The 13786-nt window shown below is 34.2% G+C and overlaps 1 protein-coding gene across 5 annotated transcripts in view; it reads left to right on the top strand.

Moving 5' to 3' along the window:
• The window catches only part of ARHGAP32 (Rho GTPase activating protein 32), a 320343-nt gene that overhangs the window by 17863 nt on the left and 288694 nt on the right, over positions 1–13786 (top strand). For 2 of the 5 annotated variants that reach the window (XM_078339806.1, XM_054241724.2), the window contains exon 2: positions 10496–10572. The exons of the other annotated variants lie outside the window; for them this stretch is intronic. The gene's annotated coding sequence lies outside the window, so the exon portion shown is untranslated. The remainder of the gene's footprint in view (positions 1–10495; positions 10573–13786) is intronic. 5 annotated transcript variants of the gene reach the window in all.

Genomic DNA, 13786 nt, shown 5'->3' with positions numbered 1-13786 from the left:
AGTGCTCAAAGGTTCCAGTTTTTTCACATCCTTGGCAACAGCAACACTTCCTATTTTCTTTTTCTTTTCTTTCCTTTCTGTCTTTGTTTCTTTTTTCTTTCTTTCTTTTTTTTTTGCTCATGGGTGAGATGGTATCTTATCATGGTTTGGTTTGTCCTTCACTAACAATAGTGATGGTGAGCATTTTTTCATATCCTTGGCCATTTGTATATCATCATTGGAGAAACGTGTGTTCAAGGCCTTTGCTCACTTTAAAATAGTTTTTTGTTGTTTAGCTGTAGGAGTTCTTTATATATTCTAGATATCAATCCTTTATCAGGTATAAAGTTTCAAATATTTTTTATTATTCTGTGGATTGCTTTTTCATTCTGTTGATAATGTCATTTGATATAAAACATTTTAATTTTAATGTTGTCTAATTTAATTTTTCTTTTGTTGCCTGTGCTTTTGGTGTCACGTCCAAAAAAATTATTGCCAAATCCAGTGTTAACGACATTTACCCCCTATGTTTTCTTCTAAGACTTTCTTAGCTCTTATGTTTAGATCGTTGATTCACTTTGAGTTAATGTTAGTATATGGTATAAGGTAAGGCTCTAATTTCATTTTTTGTGTGTGTTAATGTCCAGTTTTCCAAGAACCGTTTGTTGAAGACTGTCCTTTTCCAGTTAAATGGGCTTGACACTCCTATAGAAAATCATTTGACTATATATACTAGTACTCATACTAATTTTATAGATGAGGTGATTATGACATTGAGGTGTGATTGATAGACAATATTAACATATTTTTAAAAAGAATTTGTCAAGCCTGACATAATTTATATTTGGTACAGTAAAATAAAATGAAGGATTTTAGGATTGTGAGGTTTCTTTTTGGTGTGTTGCAGTCTTCTCCCAGGATTTTTGAATTTTGCCAGGCCTTATAAAACTATATTGAGATGGTTTTAAAATAGTAGTTTGGGACTGGGCATGGTGGCTCATGCCTATAATCTCAGCACTTTGGGAAGCCAGGTTAGGTGGATCACTGGAGGTCAAGAGTTTGAGACCAGCTTGGCCAACATGGTGAAACTCCGTGGTGAAACCCCGTCTACTAAAAAAGACAAATACAAAAATTAACTGAGTGTGGTGGCGCACACTTGTAATCTCAGCTATTAGGGAGGCTGATGAGAATCACTTGAACCCAGGAAGTGGAGGCTGCAGTGAGCCAAGATCATGCCACTGCACTACAGCCTGAGCCACAGAGCAACACTCCATCTCAAAAGGAAAAAAAAAGGCAGCTTTTGCCATATTTTGCAGCTGTTTACTTGTAAGGTGGGTTAAATGAATATGTCAACTTTAATTTGGTAGATATTTACTACCTATTAGAAGTGGTTTTGTAGGGAATAAAAATTAGGGGCTCCATTTATGCCATTTATATTGTTAGGAATTAAAACATGAGAGAGAACGAATTGAAGATAATGCAATATTTTTTGGAATATGAGGAAAAATTAAAAGTTTGCAAGGTCTATTTCAATTCTATTTTATTAGTCTGCATGCCACGTTTATTCTTTCATAAGTAAATATTGTTTGTGAACAATTTGTCAGGTTTCTGTGTTTTCTCTTAATTTGTGTGTAAAGGGCAGACATTATTTCCCTGTGCATATAAAACTCCATCTTCATGTGTCATTTGGTGTTATGAAAATTGCTAAACATAAACATCTTTAAGTTTAGCTGTAAAAATCATCAGAACTTGAAGATTTTCTTCTTGTTACAACAGCAAAGGAATTTTATATACTGTTGCATTTTATTGCCAAATAAGATTCTAATATGTTTAGATTTCCTTTTTTAACAATTGCACCCTTAATATTGGGATGATTTACTGAGATGTTGAAGTCAAAATTACTGTTGATTAACAGAACAAATTGCCTTTTTCATCTCTTTTCTCCCAATAAGAAGCGTTTTTCATCCATTTATTTACTTGAGTATTTCCTGAAAACTCTCTGATGAATTCCTCAGCACCAAGTTGTTTAACATAGGAGAAGAGGTAGAAACAAAAAATGGTTGGTTTTTACTAACTTTCTTTTAGTAGTTCTGTCTAATCAAAATGGAGGCCAGGCTTCCACATGTAGACAACTGAATTATTGTCACTGGATCTGTTCCACCTAGGCTGACCTCTTGAAAGATAGGAGGGAAGTCTAAAACAGGAGAAAAGTTTTAGAAATCCTTTGGAGTAGGCTTACCCAGGTTAGTGGTATGTAAAATATTATGATATTCTTAGTGTTTCCGGGTTATGGATTTTAGTAAAAGCAGAAAAAAATAAATTCTTGGTTAAATGAATCTATAATGGCACCAGTGGTTTGGAAGTATTTATGAGTTACTGGATTTTGTGCAACAAAATCTGGAATAACTTTTCCTTTAGACCCTTTTTCTTTTATTTAACCTAATCCATAGCTACTTCATACTTAATTTCAACAATATTTCTGAATTCCCATTATCTTTATTTTTTTGCTGCTTTCAGCTGTGTTTCTCTCCACGCTAAGCTCATTAAAGTTAAAAAAAAATATGAGATTGGACCCATTTTTTTTCCTGAGGAGTGTGGTATTTAGCACCCTGTGGTGGCTCAGTATATTTAAAGTAGTATTTTCAGCTTTCTAGAAGGGTTTGCCTTATTTAGAAATAGTTATGGAAAGTTTTCTGTTTGGAGGAAACTGTTTCTTATCTTTGTGCTGGCAAAGTTCTTATATCCTTTCAGCATCATGATTCAGTTGGTTTGTATTCATGTAGGAGTTTGCAGCCTAGCTGCTAAAAAATTTATTTCAGAGATGCTTATGTAACCCTTTTTTAGATTAATTATTGGCTAATTTTTTTGGGAGCAATTATATTTTGATTATTCAGCTGTAATATGTTTTATTGTGCCAGGACAGATTTTGGAGGTTGCTATTAGCACGTGAAAGTATTAGGAATTTATTTTTAAAATGGGACAGCTTAAACAGTTAAGTGTTTGATTTTTATGTTTAAAGAGTTATTAAAGTATATAAATAAAAGCAATATTGTGTTTTACATGATCATACTAAGGTGTTTAGCAGTTATAGAATGAGGAGCTTATTTTTTAAGACTTTCTATTTGAAAATAAATTTCATAACTGAGATTTCTTATTTAAATATATTTATTAACACATTTTAAGAAATAATTTTTAGCTTATGATTCTGTATGAAAGCCCGGTATAAATTTATTCACTTTTTATCATACATGATTTAAGATAGAGAAAACAAGGATGAGAAAAAGCATGAAAAATGGTCAACAAAAGCTTTTAAAACAACATTATGAGAGGTATGATAATTATGATAAGAAATCATAAGACCATTGCTGCCAGTGATATTATTTGTGTTTGACTAGAATTATCAATTCCTTATGCCCAGGTAAACAAATTATTTTATTTCACAAAAGAGATTTAATGATTTATGGTTGAAGTGTAAATGAAATACTATGGCCCTTCAGTTGTGTAACGCTCATGCCAGCCTCAGATATAAAAGTTCAATCAGTGCAGTTGTTGCAGCCCATTTCATTGAAGGAATGAAGACAAAAGTTTGTTTGTAACTACCATGGAACGGAGCACAAAGACACCAGTGACCTTTGAACTTCTGTGGCTGTGCGTCTGAACAAGGGATTGTTTCAGAATGGGAAAAGCTGCCAGTAGACTTGGGATGTGCTTTCTTCTTATTTTCTGCAGAATTGTTGAATGACTCTACTCCAGAAAAACAAAAAAACAAACAAACAAAAAAATCCAAAAAGCTTAATTGGAAGAAATTCTTACTGGTCTCAGAAGAATCTCATGTCTGCATAGCAAAATCTAATTAGATATTCATATTTCAAAGTGATAGTCATTAAAAATACTGTCTCTACTTACAAAAATGGCAACATTAATTACTGCCATTTTATGCAGTGACAAGGCTGGTAGGTGCTTGTGGTTTCTTCCTTTGCAGTTCTTATATTCTTGTTAAAAGCTATCTTCCAGTTCTATGATTGGAAAATTCTTCTATATCTGGGTCACACTAATTCCTTATCTTTTTTTTTACATTGCTTAAATGTTGGGCATTATTCCGAGAATGAAACCCATAAGTATTTGTCAAATGAAAGAGTGAAGTAATAAATGTACAAGAAAAGTGTTTGTGTGTGTGTGTGTGTGTGTGTGAGAGAGAGATAGAGAGAGAGAGGAATAATGGCATTTGTAGTACTCTTTTTTTTTCTCTCAAGTGCTTAATAAAAAACTAGTAAAATCTCTCAGTATGAAAACGCCACAAATATGGTATCTCTTTTGCAGCCATTGTGTATAGATCTCTTATTCGCACTAGCCCATGTTCAAACTGGGCCCAAATACTTTATTTCTATTTTGTTGTCTTTGGAAACAGCTGAGTAATCAATACTAATCTTTCCATTTTGGAGAAAAGCTCGTTCTAGTTTATATTGTTGTGTATCTGTCTTACACATGATTAATAAATCACCAAGATGTTTATATTTGAAGTTAATGCACCAATTTGCCATTACATAGTACATGTGCTTTGAAGTGGTTCCTCTTTCTCATCAGTAATGCATTTGTACATACTATTTCATATACTTTTAGGTAATTCTCTTTATTATTAGTGGCCAGCACCATAATTTTAGCTCATAGGTTATAGATTGCAGAAATATGTCATCATATTCCTTAACTGGAGTCATTGGGATTGTGTTTATGATTTCATTAGCCATATTATCTTGGTACCTGATAGGGGTAAGATGGGAAAAATTAGTATAGTAGTTTTAATAAGAAAAGGGGTTGACTTTTTCTTAACTTTCCTGAATGTTTTGATGTATATGTTAAAATACTGATTTATCAAAAGCTTAAAATGAAATCTTAACTGGTTGTTAGTTGGAGAATTTTTTCATAGTCCTGTGAAAAATTATTTAGGAAGTTTAGCTTTGAGTCTTGATTTATCAGTTACTATTAAGAAATAAAATAATTTACTGGCAGAAGTTGTTTAAACTCTTTTTATGCATCTGTTTTAAATGCTTAAGACAAGTAGGGCCTTTAGGAGTGGGTTATTTGGGAGGCTAGTTCCTCAGTGGAGTCAGAGATCTGGGGTGAAGGGGACTGTGACTGTGAAGGAAAAAGTTTGGCTCTCAGGGAAAATGGTGGCTAGAGTGGGAGCTAGAAACTGAAAGAAGATAAAAAGAGGGATGTGGCAGGCACATACTCCTGCAGATCAGCTGCCTTTCAGATCCCATTCTAAAGGAAACAAGAGAAGGAATCAGAACACCAGGGTCTGCAGGCATCAGATGGCCTTATCTGGTGGAGGAGACAATCTTTAAATGGCTCACAGATTCAGAAAGTTAAACTCAACTGCCTTGGGTTGATCAAGGTATCTTTTACTCAGTTTTAGTTTTGGTTTATTTTGATTGAAGTTTCTCCTGTGATGGTTGAATTTGGTTTAGATATTTTTGTGTTAGTTGTTTAAGAGGGAAAAAGCAAACCATAGCACAGCATAGAATATATATTTGACAAAGTGCTATAAATTGCCATATAACGTTAGTTGAATATTCCCTTTTAAAAAACATAAAATGTGTTAAATTACCATTTTGGACAAAAATAAGACTTTTTGGAACTGTTCATTTTATTGACATGTTTTATGAAGGGAAAAGGTAAAGAAGACTAAATAATAGTGTTTTTCACATCTATTACTCTGAGAGTAAAAGTTTACATTCTGATGACTATATATCATCAGATAAATGCCACATTACTTGATTTTATGAAATGGCCAATGCTAAGTTATTTTGCATGAATGGCAAATAATGCTTTAGGTCAGAAGGGGTAGACTGAGATTTCATTGTTTATTACAATAAAATATTTGTTAGGAAGTAAGTACTCTGTTTAGGATTTAAAAACTTTTTTTTTGTTTGAGACGGAGTTTCACTCTTGTTACTCAGGTTAGAGTGCAATGGTGTGATCTTGGCTCACTGCAACCTCCGCCTCCTGGGTTCAGGCAATTCTCTTGCCTCAGCCTCCTGAGTAGCTGGGATTACAGGCACGCACCACCATGTCCAGCTAATTTTTTGTATTTTTAGTAGAGTCGGGGTTTCACCATGTTGACCAGGATGGTCTCGATCTCTTGACTTCGTGATCCACCCGCCTCGGCCTCCCAAAGTGCTGGGATTACAGGCTTGAGCCACCGCGCCCGGCCAAAAGTTCTTTTTTTTTTTTTGGTTAATTATTAACTTACTTCTACGAACTGAGTATTTAGAAAACTTATTCAATGTTTTTGTAATCTTAAAAATTAATTATTTATTTTTAAGCGGTGAAGTCTTGTTGTATTGCTCTGTCTGACCTCGAACTCCTGAGCTCAAGTGATCCTTCTGCTTTAGCGTCTTGAGTAGCTGGTGTTATAGACATGCACCACCATGCCTGTCTGTAATTGTTTTTAAAATACTAAAATTGAAATCTGAAATGAAAACAATCTTGACATGGTTCTGTAGCTTCTAGCTCAAGAAATAATGACTGTGTCCTGCCTTTTACAGGACCTGACTTTTTTACATTTTCCTCCTATGGTAAATAATATGAAAGATGCTTTAGAGAAATAGTTCCCAGACTTGTACCACAAAGAACTTCTTCTGGTGCCATAAGTAACAAACTTGTAAGTTGCTAGACTTAAAAAAAATTTCAGTATTGTAAACATTATCAAGTGCGCACCATGGGTATGGCAGATTTTCCTGCTTGCCTAAGCTTCATTTCTTCCCTTTTCTAACAGAGCTTAAATTCTGTTAGAAGCAAAACACAAAGTTTTTTTTGTGCCTAGCTTACTATCAATGTCTTAACTTCTCTTCATGCTGAGGTAGCCATGTGATCTTGTCCTGGTCAGTGAGATGTAGGCAAAAATTTCTAGATGAAGCTTTTGGGAAGGCTGTTTAGCCATTTCTCTTTCCTCCTGCCTAGAAATTAGACATGATGACAAGCTGTAGCAGAGTTTTAGAGACATTTAGGGAAAAGGTATGAGATTCACAGAGGTCTTAGCCCTTATGTTCTTGAACTGCCAAACCAATGTCCGCAAGCGCTTCTCTCTGAACTTCCATTTCATGAGGAAAATAAAGCCCTATCTTGTTTAAGTTACTATAATTTGGACTTCTTTTTACATGCATCTGAACATTATCCCTAACTGATATGATAATTTACATGCCCATTATGACATCCTTTCAGGAGATTTGGATTCTTCTTATAGTTTAATAAGGGATTTTATCCAACTTTAAGTCCAGAAATCTCCAAGATTTTTGAAAATATTTCTTTTAGACTTGATTGGACCAGCTGGATATCCAACTAGATGGATGTTGGTTACTTCTGGAGGGTTTCTCGCCTTTCAAAAATAGTCTGTAGCATTTCTCACTGTCATTTCATCCTCTCTCATTTTAAGTCCCTCGCTTCATCTTGCTACATAATCTATATTGAAACCATAGTGCTCCCTCTGATTGGAGAGAATGTCTATGTAGTTATAGCACAATTAGGGTCATTTGGATTGGTCAAGGACAGAAATTTGACTGCTGACCTTACCTCCCTCCAAATCAAGATTCATTGTGGAATTTTTTTCCCTTTTTAAAAATTTTTAACTTATTCATGTATCAAACACATGTTGGGTAAGTGTGTAGAACATACATATACAACTTTGTGGCTTCTCACAGCCTGAACATATCTGTAACTAGCATCTGATCAAGAAGTGAAGCTTCATTATTCTTGTAGATTGTTAGTGTGCAGACTTCTAACACCATGGATTAGTTTTTGCCTGTCTTATTTTATATGCTGGAATTATGCAGAACATAGTCTTTTGTGTCTGGTGTCGTTTGCTCAGCATTGCCTATAAGATTTATCCATATTGTTATACGTAATTATATTCATTCTCACTGCTATATAGTATTATGTTATATGAATACATCTCAACTTGTCTGTCTGTGGGCATTTGGATTGCTTTCAGTTTTCACTTATGAATATTACTCCTGAGAACATCCTACTAAATATCTTTCGGTAGACACGTAAGCAGAATGTTGAATACATACTTGAGAGTAGAGTCACTGGATCATAGGGTATCAGCAACTAATGAGAGTTTAAGCTCCTCTCCATCATCAACACTTGATGTCATTGTTTTTAACCTAGTCATTCTGGTGCGTGTATCTTTTGTGAAGTGTCTGTTCATGCATTTTGCCCGTTTTTCTGTTGGGTCATTTGACTTGTTTGTGAGAGACTTTTTAAAATTCTGGATACTAGTGTTTTTTGTCATATGTTTGTATTGTATCTTTTCCTGCTGTCTGGGTTACATCTTTGCTCTTTTAAGTGTCTTTTGAGGCCTATGTCTTGATATAGTCCAGTGTATCACGTTTTTCTTTATGGTTAGTGCATTTTGGATACTGTTAAAAAATATTTTTGCCTACTCTAATGTCACAAAGATGGTCTATTTTATTTTTTTCTGTAAAAGCTTTATGGTTTTATCTTTTGTATTTAAATCTGCATTTTTTTTCTGTAACTGCTTTTTGTGTAGGATTGAGGTCGCGGGGGTCACAGTACATTATTTTCCATATGGATATTTGGTTGAGTCAGCACCATTTATTAAAAAGATGATCCTTTACAATTGCATTACAGTGTCAGGTTTGTTGTAAATCAGGTAAACCACATATATATGGGTCATTACTGGGACTTTGTTTTATTCCGTTCTGTTATTTTTCCTACCCTTCTGCAAATGCTGTGCTGTTCTAATTATTATAACTTTATAACAGGTTTTGTTACCTGTTAGTGTTAATTTAGTCAGCCTTATTCTTCCTTAAGATGACCTCAGCTAATGCTGAGGATTGTCAACTGGTTAGCTGGAATTAATATTTATTTTATAAGCCTTCTAACTTTGACCATACATATCCAACTAGCTGACTGAAATACTAACATTCATCCAGTTAGCCATCAAGACAACCTAGACTTCTAGCCTCTTAATGGTTTTTCATATTTATTGAGTGAACAGAAAATAATTTATTGGTGTATACACAATACATCACATTTAAAATCAGTGCTCACTTTTAGCATAAGTCACTGCAATGTTCAGTAATAAAATGTCTAGTTCAAATATGTACATTTCAATGCACTGATACTTAATTTTCTCATTTGTAAGTAACCAGTTGTTTTCTTTACCATTAAGACCAGCTATGTCTGGAACATAGTAGATGCTATGTTTGGAAATTAGTTTGCTATAAAAAGGTGAAACAACGTAATAGTGAAATAAAAATAAGACTGAATCTATTTGAAAGAATGAATTATCTGTGTGTGACATTTAAAGGCAATGATCTTTGTTGGTACCAACTTGATATTGCCAGTCTGAAGAAGTTTCTTCTCAGTGTCCTGCCTTCTTTCCCCCTTCCATTTCACATTGCTTCAATTGATGGAAATGCTAAGGTTTTAATGTAAAATAGTTACTATTTATCTTCGAAAGTAACCATTTTAAAATTATGTTTGCTCATTTTCTTTGTGAGGGTGGAGGATAGTAAGGAGGAAGGGAAGCAGTGAGCCTTTGGGATGCAGTGACTATATTCCAGATTTTCATATGACATGTCATCATATGTGATACATTCTTTAAAATTGGGACTATCTTAGGATTGAAGATATATGATCACTGTACTAACTTTGGGGAACCTTTTTTCCACTTTTAAAAACAGGTGACCAAGGATCAGCTATCTATATGCATATGGGCTGTATGAATATTTTCCCCCCTTTCAGTTAATAAGTGGTGAGTTACAAGAGGGGTTATGTTTGTCAAAAATTTGAACTGAATGTGAGTTAGGCATCTAAAATTATCACACCTTTCTAATTACAAATAAAGCCTGCATCATTTCATTTATAATGCAATTTTAATGGAATTAAACTTGAACAGTTAACACCACATAATTATATCCTATTTCAGTTAGAATAACTAACCAACCCAACTTTTCTGTGATACCTGTCACAGTCTATTTATATAACTGTATTATGGGGAAAAATTCTCCTCCGTTAGTGATCAGGTACATATTGTGACCCAGTGATCTCAGTGATAGCATTTGTTGAACAGATGTTTATGGAGTGCATATTGATTTTCAAACACTTTGAAGCACTAGGAATATAAAGATAATTAAAATAGATATGATTCCTGTTATCACAGACCTTTCCAACCAGTTTTGGATACCTCAGGTTTATAAACATCATACTTGTACTATGTGAATTTGCATACTAATGACAATAAGTAATTTTTGATTGCCCTATGAGGATTCAGGCTTTCTATTCCAGTTTAGTGCAAGGTTTCTAGTAAAATGTGTTAGTATTAGAAATTTACGTATTGTAGGCTACTTTTCCTCAACGTATAATTTAGTTAATAGTGTATAAACTCGCTGGATTTAGCCTTTTGCACTCCATGCACAGCATATTCTTTCTGAAAAGATTGTGGCTCTGTGTAGTACATGTTCTTTTTTTTTTTTTTTTTTTGAGACAGAGTTTCGCTGTTGTTTCCCAGGCTGGAGTGCAATGGCGTGATCTCGGCTCACCGCAACCTCTGCCTCCTGGGTTCAGGTAATTCTCCTGCCTCAGCCTCCTGAGTAGCTGGGATTACAGGCACGCGCCACCATGCCCAGCTAATTTTTTGTATTTTTAGTAGAGACAGAGTTTCACCAAGTTGACCAAGATGGTCTCGATCTCTTGACCTCGTGATCCACCCACCTCGGCCTCCCAAAATGCTGGGATTACAGGCTTGAGCCACTGCGCCCAGCCCATGTTTTTATATATTGTGTTTCCCATCTATTACTCTGTGGTAGTAATAGATGGGAAACACAATATATAAAAATAGAAAAATATTCTGAAAAATAGTGAGAATGTGTACCTGTCTATCCATACATTATGACCATACTTGGTAACACAAAATATGTCCTTATTAATAGACATAATTTGCCTACTTAAATATCACTAGTGCCTGTTTAAGAAGCAAAGCAAGGTAACGAATGGAGTAGGGAAGCTGTTTAAGAAGCAAAGCAAGGTAACGAATGGAGTAGGGAAGAGAGATGGATCTTTATCTGGCAATTCCTTCCCCCAAAGCACATCTCAGCTTATTTTAACTGTATACTTATACTTTTATACCTTTTAAACCACTCAAATTTGTCTGCTTCTCTCCATCTCCAGTGCTGTTATTTTAGTTCTGAAAGATACTCTCTCTCTAGTTATTGCTGCAGCCTTCTTATTGTTCTGTTTGCCCAAAACATATTATATTCCTCTATTTTCAAGCCAGAATGACTTGACCTAAGATTCATATGCAAGAATTCAGGGAGCTTTCCTAAGTGGGGATTCCCCAGTGAGTTTAAAGTTTAGTCCAGAAAGGAGCTGGCCCCTGCTAAGTAGAGGGAGTAGGATTTACAGCGGCTTTCATGTTGTAAACCATGGCAGCATCATTGGAACAAGGAGGTAACCTCCACGAAAGACTGGTTCTTTTAGGGTTAATAGTCATTTACCTCTATGCATGCTGGCATCAGTCATAGTACTTTATAGCAGTATATTCTTGCTTTAATGCAAATTCACATAACAATTGTATGCAAATGCAGATACACTGGAACCTTGCTTCTCTTAGTTTAATTTGGAAGACCTGTTCAGCTGCCCTTTATATCTAATTTGCTTGTTTCTATTGATACTTTACTGGACTATTTGACTCACTCTCTCGTGTTTGTTTACTTAAGAAAAAGAGCTAATTCTTAATGGTGATCAGTATTTTTCCCAGTTCAGCAAATATCTTTGATGAGTAGGAATCCCCTCCCAAGGATAGAAGTTGCCAGATAAACTGTAAAGTGTAAACCAGTATATTATTAGCATATCTACTGTCTTGAAAACAGTATAGTTAGTACAAGTACTATCTATTAATTAGCTAACCATTCTTGCCTCTTAACAAGTTTTTGAGAGTAGGAGTTTGTTTTGTTTGTCTCTTGCTAATCAAAACTAGACATGACTACAGTTGAGAGTAAAGCTGTAAAATTGGAAGTAAACCAATTAGTGTAAGTGATGGTAAAGGTTTTAAAGATGATACAAGTATACCATAGATGTAAAGTTAAAGTTAATTTAGAATTGGTTTAAAACAATAAATTGTTTCCTTTTTCTGTAGTGGTGACAATACAAGGTTGAAGCACATAATTATACTGGCTTGTTAGTGGTAATGGTACTTTGTTGTTTTTAACCTTCAATATTTTCTGCTTTATTTCTTTGATAAATATGTTTATGAATATATGGTTTATATATTGTTGATGTGTTTCACTGTAATCATTAGGTAGATTTCTGTCAAATACATCATTTTAAAACATAAGTTGCACTTAAACATTGAGCTTAAGAAATTAGATGTCCTTTTCTGTTTTCCTGAATACATTTTCATATATTTATATAGACCACTTATTTTTAGAAGTTTACTGTTTTCTGCCATTTTTTTTTTTTATAGTCAGAGGCACATTTGCTACTTAGTGAAACTATTCTAATGTTATGTGATATAGGGTGACGGAAGAAGACTCATTTAATATAATTGTATTCCATAGTTTAGGTTTTTGGAGCACATCATATTTCACCGAAAGAGAGAGAAGCTTGGGAAAAAGGAGAGTCTGTAAACTGGATAAAAGTAATGGCATTTTTGCCAACTTCATTACCTTATCATCAGCACCTTTGGAGTTACTTAGTGGTGCCTTATCAAGATAGGTTCAGTTTACTTTCTTGTCTATTGTTTTAGAATTTCCTTAACCAATATCTGAGAAATTGCAACTTGCTGATTTAAATTTTTAAATATTTTCTGGATTTAAGCCAAATTCAAGGTTGGATTTTAGCATTCAGTGTAACTTTTTAATATCTGTTACTTGGATAAATAATTATTTTAAAAGGCAAAAATAATGGAATTTATACACTGCTTATGGGTGTGTTAAATGGTGTAATTTTTATGAAGATTAAGTGAACTATGATATATGTAAGCTAGTTAATCTTCTTCCTTCTTACTTTTCTCTTTAATGTCATAATAGTTAAAACTCTCAAGTGAATGAAAAATACCATGGAACTATTAACAGTAATACAAATGTGTTAAAAATGAGACTGTTGAAAAGCTTGTGATAGTTCAGAAATAATTCTGCTACAGGAGAGAATGTGAGAATTTTCATTGGAGCAAAACAAAGAAGTATAAGATTTCACTTTTGATGGTAAAAGGAGGCTGGAATGAAGCCTTAGGGTTCTGTAGAAACCAGTTGTTAGCAATAGCATGTTTTTCAAGGTATAGTTTATTAAAAATTCCCCACAAGTTCAACCTGATTAATTTTTTAAAAGTTGTGTTGTAGATAAATTGCTGTCCTTATTCATCATACTATCAATATTAAGGAATAATAGTAAGTTTTGCAGTAGTAGTAGTTCAATATGTAAAATGAGCTATCTTAATTAATTTCACAGGTTATATTTCAGTGGCATAAGATAATTAGGGAAAATAGATGCCAAGAAAATCTTCACAACAGTTAGTGATTACATTCTTCTTAACACGTTTACTAGAAGTACAACAGAAAATATAGAAATTGGCTTTTTCCCTGTTTTTTTTTTTTTTTTGCGATGGTTGGGGGGCAGGTATCACTGACAGAGGCTTGCTTTGTTGCCCAGGCTGGAGTGCAGTGGTATGATCATAGCTCATTGCAGTCTCATCCTCTTGTGTTCAAGCAATCCTCCCAGCTCACCCTCCTGATAGCTGGGACCACAGGCATGTACCACCACACCCAGCTAATTAACTTTTTTT

This window comes from Callithrix jacchus, chromosome 10, assembly GCF_049354715.1.
Source record: "Callithrix jacchus isolate 240 chromosome 10, calJac240_pri, whole genome shotgun sequence".
Lineage (NCBI taxonomy): Eukaryota > Metazoa > Chordata > Mammalia > Primates > Cebidae > Callithrix > Callithrix jacchus.
The sequence above is the reverse complement of the archived record's forward strand: the minus strand, read 5'-3'. Positions and strand labels throughout refer to the sequence as shown.